The sequence below is a fragment of the Oxyura jamaicensis genome, chromosome 5 (genome assembly GCF_011077185.1).
Source record: "Oxyura jamaicensis isolate SHBP4307 breed ruddy duck chromosome 5, BPBGC_Ojam_1.0, whole genome shotgun sequence".
Classification (NCBI taxonomy): Eukaryota; Metazoa; Chordata; class Aves; order Anseriformes; family Anatidae; genus Oxyura; species Oxyura jamaicensis.
In genome coordinates, this window is record NC_048897.1 from 46086961 (window position 1) to 46094010 (window position 7050).

The following is a 7050-nucleotide window of genomic DNA, read 5'->3' on the forward strand; positions in this document are numbered from 1 at the left end:
TGGGCATGTGTGGCCATGGCACGATGGGCTGGCTGACGAAGGAAGCAGAGACTGACCAGTGCAGTCAGGAGAACAGCTCAGAGGAAAAAAATAAATAAATAAAAGAGAAAACAACACCAACAACAAAAAGAAAAAAAAAAAACTTAACAAGGGAAATAATTGTTTTCAAATTCAGTAATTCAGTCACTTGTAGAGGGGTGAGAAGATGTAAGTTCAGATCTTGTAACTTGCAGGCTGCGTCTGTGACCAGAAGTTTCATCTCTTGGAGTCCAGTCCTGGGTGTGCACCCCAGTCGTTGTGCCAATGTGCTATGGAGCGACAGGAGAGCAATGAACTGCCCCAAAGAGTTATCAGTGTTCCTGCATCATTGCTGCAAATTCCAACATTTAAAAAAGTCTTCTGAAGCAGCTTGGGCTGCCAGGCTCTGGCAGAGGAAGGGGATGTCTGCAATAAGTGCTTATTTCTTATCTGTGTAATGGAGATAAACCCACCCTGGGTGTTACACATACAGTCACCTGTATATGCGCTAGGTTAGGCATTTAGGTGGATGAGGAGCAGTATTACAGCCCAACAGAAGGGGGTGGTGATATCAGGGAAAGACCTTTCTGGTGCCAATGGTGCTAGAAAAGACAGTACCCAGAAGATGAGATGGTGGTTTGAGCAGCTTCAAGAAGAAGCAGGTTTGCTGGACAGTGAAGAGCATTGATAAGAATGACTGTAGGGGCAAAAGCCTTAGGTCAGGCTTTAAGTGACAGAGGAAGGAGAGATCAGTGTTACAATGCCAGCTTAGACCTTGTGTGAGACCTGTTCCATGTGTCATTCCAGATAACGTGTGACCCTGAGCAGTTAGAACCAGATTTATTAGATTTTTGGGCAACTTCCTTATCAACTTGCCCTGATTCCAGCTGTGGTGAGGTGCTTGCAGCTCTCCCTGAGGGTCTGTCAGTGTTTACAGAGTGCTGAAGGCTAAGGTAAGCCAGGGAGGAACTGGGTTACAACCAAGGGCAAGCAGATTACTGAATTTGCTTTTTATAGCTGTATCGAAAGTGACATATTTCCTCTGGAAAATAAAATAAATGCTTGCTACGTACTTTCATTCTGGGGTGAAAAAGTAACTTTGGTTCACTTCTGCCAGAGAAGGTTTCTGGGGAAGGGTCTTCTTGTAAAAAGCACTTCACTCCCGGTGCCCAGGAGGAACTGGGGTAGAAGAGGCTGAAACCAGCTTGGTAGCCTCCGTCTGTGGAGGAGACTGGTGAAATTTGTATCTGCACCAGCTCAGGCTGGTTGGGCATAGTGCTGGACCCAGTCTGTGCATCGCTCCACATCCATGATTTCCTCCTCATCCTTCTCTGTGCAGATGCCAAACTCAAAGGCAGCCATGGAGAAGGGTGGGCATAATGATTCTGAGAGGGCTAAAGCTGATTTCTCTGTGTAGCTGACCATTCCTCATTCAGAGATGTGGGACAGGAGAGAGGGGAGTGCTCTCTGACCTGAAGAACTGGAAATTTCATGGGGACTGGTGGGCTCCCCTGTGGCATTTGTGAGCACCAGGTCACAGCTTGCATTAGAGAGCAGTCAAACGTGCACTCAGATAGATACCTGCCCAATAATGCTACCTGCTATGCGTACTTGCTCACACTGACACAGGAGTGAGAATACCCAAATAGAGGCACATACACATTTGCCCACTAGACATTATGGTGACACATTAAAAGTTGTGTGGTCCTCCAGAGAGAAGTGGAAGATAACAGCTCTCTGTGCCCCCTGTCTTCCATATGAACCCGAAAAACATTGCTATTTAGAGTCACTGCTGCTTCATGCCTCTACCAGTGCATGGCCCGAATCAACATCACCCACAATTATTGCCCTAGCAAGTTAGGGTCAGATGTCAAGATTTCACATTGGAAGATGCTTTCAAAAGCTTTCGACAAGATCTTGTGACTGGAGATGAAAACACAGTTAGCACTTCCATGAGTGGCAAAAACAAATCAAACATTTCAAGTGAGTGTAGTCTGTATTCAGTAGAGATAACACAAGCAGTACAGTGGTATAAATTTTGGCTTGAGTTATATTGTACTGATGCCATATCCAGGCAGAAAAAATATCAGATAAAGAACCATGTGTAGCAGAAGGCAGAAACCCTCTGGCCTCTGTCTAAATCCAATTGAAGTAAATGGAAACATTTCTTTGCCCCTCAGGGAGCAAATAGGGCATTTTGAGCATGTTTCTTCCTACCTTTTAGTTGCTGGATGCTATTAAGGCAGGTACCTTGTTTAAGCATGTTGAACTGCATATCACTCTTTATCATCTTCCTGTTGGGGTACAGAGACTTTCAAAAAATTAAGGAAAAAAGAGTCCAGCTTTGTGCTAGCTCACAGCTGCACAACAGAGACCTTTCTTGGGATATTTCCAGCACTGTTAGAGAAAATGATTTTGCACCATTGGCCAGAAAACAGAAATAACCATGGAAGTCTGGTGGGGTCCAAAGTCTTTGAAGGACTTTCAGGCTGAGTTATTCACTCCCCTTTTTCATTAGGAAACTATTCAGAGAAGCTGGTAGAATATTTGGTGTTTCTCTGCTCCACAGCACACAAAAATGCTCAATGTTAGTGTTAGCTTCCCCTGCTCATGACCAAAATAAAGAATAACAAGAACCTATGAATGGAGGGAACCTCAAATTCCCTGTCTGTCCTACCTCCCCACAAAACTCTCCAGGACAGCAATGGCCTGAGTGGGGCTAAGGAGAACCGGGGACTGCTGAGCTCTGTAGCCCTCTCACCAAGAACTGGGTGGAAATGCCTGTGAACAAGTCCCCCTGCTCAGGAATGATACACAACTGTGACTAATGAAGGCTCTCAGTAGCTCGTGACACAAGCCCAGTTTAGCTGTGACAGTGGCTTGTGATGCCATTAATCTGAGGCAGGGGAGGCAGGGACAGAATCCAGAAGCACTGTTTTTTTTTTTGGTGGTGGTGGTGGTGGTGTTTTTTTTTCAGTCGATAACAGGATTGACCGCAGGCTGGATCCCTCAAACGAGATACCGTGGGATGAGCAGTGTGATGAAACCACAGCTCAGTTTCCTCCCAGCAACTGTCTGCATGCAGTCTTTCCCTTGCACGTGTGGGGCAGCTCTGTGCAAGGTAAGGTGGCAAAAGAACTAACAGGCCAGGTGAGTGGCAAAAGAACTAACGTGGCTTTCTGGCTTCCCATGCACATCCAGCTCACAGCACACATCCTGCAGGGAGTACAGAAACCTTCCTGTAGTGCTGCTGGAAATGAGGCGCAGAAGTGTCAGCTGCTGAGATTTTCAGCGCACTGGCTTTTCTAAACATGATGTGCACCGCGCTGTCGTAGGGCAGGATGACACAGTCAGGTCACTTCTGGCTTGTCACGCTGTGTAATGCCTGCAACCCGCTTCTGTGCTTTAAAGCTCTCCTGATTTCAGTTCACCTGCTTTTGTGAATGACACGTATAATTTTGCCCTTCCACAGCTTTCACTGATGCAGTGATGCACCGTGTGCCTGGGGGGTGGAAATCTGTAAGTCAAATGCGTGACTGATCATGCCCTCTTCAAGCAGAAGTCTCTCACCCTGAAGAGCAAAGCCCTGTTTGGTTATGCAGCCCTTTGCCTTCAGGCACTGGGATTAACATGTACCCCGGCAAGAGCTCCCTGGCACCGTGCGGTTGATTGTCACATGGTGCATTTTAGAGACCTTTAACTTTATTTATTTCTCCAGGGCAGTACCATATTTTTCTTCCATATGGAAAGAGTAAAGAGGTGTCAGTGTGCCTGTGGAGGTCCTCATGACAAGGTGGAGTACATCACTACCTATCTAAACTATCTGCATCACTACTGTATCTAAATACTACCTTAAATACAGCAGCCTCGCCAACAGGTACCACTGCCACTGGCTCACCCACAGCCCAGGCTGAAATTAGTGAGTGCTGTAGCAAGAACGGATTTGGCTCTGTGTCCTCAAGCCTTACAGCCTATTCACATTATTATTTCATATGGCTCAAACAACAAAAAGTGGCTGAAAACTCTGAATACATCCAGATAGCAGGACAAGACTGAAGCCCGGACCACCGAGCTGCAGCATAGGCTCAGCACTGCTGCTGCTGCTGCACGTGCAGCCAGGTTGCAGACATTTGACAGACATGTCTGGCTTCTTTTTTTTTTTTTTTTTTTAAAGAAAACACCTCCTCATACTAGGAAATTATAACACCCTCAGGGTGAAGAAAGTTACACTTGTCAGTGTGTGCAGGAAAAGGGTGCGGCTCAGAGAATATGCATGTGTGATTTTATGACCGAGGCAAAGCAGCAGCACCTGAACTCTGGTCAACCTTAGCAGCCACTGAGGGAAGAGCCAACTGCACGTCTACGACATGGTCTGAACTCCAGAGCAACCACATCTATCCTGTCGTGTAAATATGGAGAAATTCAAGCTGTTTTTTCACCTCCTGTGCACAGCGCTGTAATTTCAAATCTCACTTTGTTTTTCTTTCTCTTTGGAAGCCTTCCATGGTAGAACCAAAAGCTGGTGAACTTGCAGTATTTCAGTACGCATCAAGGGGATGTTTCAGGAGTGGTTGGATTTTTTTCATCTGGCAACCCAAAGCCTGGTGCTACTGCATGGGGCTTTTTATTTTTCATTACTGTATCTCGGGTTAGTATAAAAAACCTTGTCAATCATGGAAACGGTGCCATAAAATTTGTTCTCTGGCTTGGAAACCCCGGGGAGGTAAATGGCTCAAGGACAGGGAATCGGCACACAGAGCAGGTGCCTTGGACAAACCTGGGATGACAGAATCACGGCCAAACCCCATTCAAAGCCCTCAGCCATGTATCCAAAAGGCTTTTTCCTCCTGTTGTACCTCTGCAAGCAGATTCAACAAGACGTTCAACAGGCTTTGGTGTTGATACTACATCACCTCCTCCTTGCACGCTGAGGGAGCCTCACTGCCAGCTCTCTGTGGCAAAGACCCCATCAAACCCCCTCGGGGAGCTGCTGTAAGTGCTCTGGGGCTGAGGGGCTTTAGGAACCTTGTGCCCTGCCAGAGGAAACTGCCACAGAGCCGACCGGTGCCCGCGGGTTACCCTGTCACATCTGTGCTAGGACTTCACTGACGAGGGGCACCTTAGAGAAATGCCGCAGGCAGGAAAGCAGGAAATGTTTTGCAGAGCAGAGATAACGCTGAAAATAGTAGTCGGCAAACGGTTTGATTTACTGATTCGCATGTGCAGGAGCTGCCATGCAAACATCACAGGAAAAGGAAATGGGACGGAGGAGGAGTGGGAGGAAAAGGGCATGAGGACAACAAAATGGGTCGGCAGATTTAATCGGGTATGGGACTTCATGTTCTGGGTTTTCTCCTGAGCATGATGCATTGTGCACCTCTGTGATCACATATGAATGCTGAGGATGCGAGTCCTCTGAAAGGAAATGTCTGTATTTATTTACCAAGATGGGCAACTTGTGTCATCTTGGGGTTCTACTGCACCAGAAATTCCCTCGTGTATATGGTTGGAAACACCCGGGCATGATAGCCCTTATCTAGAGCAAACCAGCCCCTGAGTCACAAATCTGAACTTCGACACCTCCGTGCGATGGAGAAGTAATTGCAGAACTGGCACACGAAGGTGGAGTTGTCCTCCCATGCCCTCCCATGTCCTCCCATGCCCTCCCATGTCCTCCCAGTTTCTCAGACTTTCTCAAAAAGCTCCTTTTGCAAGAAGACCTCAGAGGTCTCCATGACCTCCCTGCAGGGCACTGACCCCACGCAGCAGGCAATAGGAGACACAGCTGTGCCAGCAGCACGTACCTCCCTCCCTAACAGCATCAGGGGCAGCCTGCTGGGGGTGAAACCCTTGCAAGTGCTGAGCCCAACCAGGTTGCTGACAGCAATAAACAGACACATACGAAACATGGATATGGTCAAGGAGGCTTCAGCCATCCCCAAAACCTAGTATATGCAAGAAGAAGGCTCCAAAACACTTCTCCTCTGCACAACCATTTTGCTTTTAGTTTTTGCCAGGCATTTTGCACAATATCCAACTGCACCCCCAGTGGGGAGCCCACAGAGCTTGCACAGGCTCTGCTTGTTTATTCATTTTGCTCTACCTTCTGTGTGTCACCAGCTTCCACTGGGGAAACTGAGCTTCACGCGTGGTGATGATCTGGGTGCTAACACCACTCCACTGTGGGCAGGCCCTGAAACCACCTCCTGCAGTTGCACAGCTACCGATGACGCTCCTCTTGAGGCATCTTCTCTCAGCCTCGAGGGATGCTGGTAGGTGTGAGAGGCCCCTTTCAGCTTCTGCTGCTGTATTGTCACGAGCAACTTACTGCTTTGGGGGAAGGAAAGTGCCTAGTTAAGATCTGACATGCAGTTAAAGGGAGGGATTTAGTGGAGCACATATCTTGAAGTGTTTTCTTCAGATTTTTTCAAGCAAATTCCCTGACAGGGTCAGAAATAACAAAAATGGATTTCCTTGAGATTTCTAATGATGTACACACACTGAGGGGAAAAAAAATCCAACTTTTTCCCCTTTCTTTCCCACCAGTTTTTCAGTTCCTTTTACTCCATCATAAAGACAGAACAGTCAACAGAAAAATCCACTGGAAATCACCCTTCAGAATGCTGACTTCTGGAGCCTGGCACATTTTTTTTATTTTTATTTTTTGATATAAATAGATTTTCCTATAAATTTGTCTTCCTAGAGACACTCAGGATTTTGGCTCGCGTTCATCAGTTTCCATTCCCTTAAACAATGAATTTACAGCTTTATCTTCCTAACATGGTTTCCTTACCTTACTTGGTCTGGGAATATGTTTCTTGAAATTGTATTTGTGAAGCAGCCATGTTACACAGAAGGATTATTTGCAGCATTGCAAGGATGCCTTTCCTTGCCTTTTCTCCTAAGACTCTAGCAGCTTCAGTCGCCTTGTAAACAGAGTTTTTTGCAGAAAGACAAATGGTGTAACTTCACCTGGTGCTGGTGTGGTACAGAGGTATTTTAGCACACGAGGCTGGAGACGGGAAGTCTGCC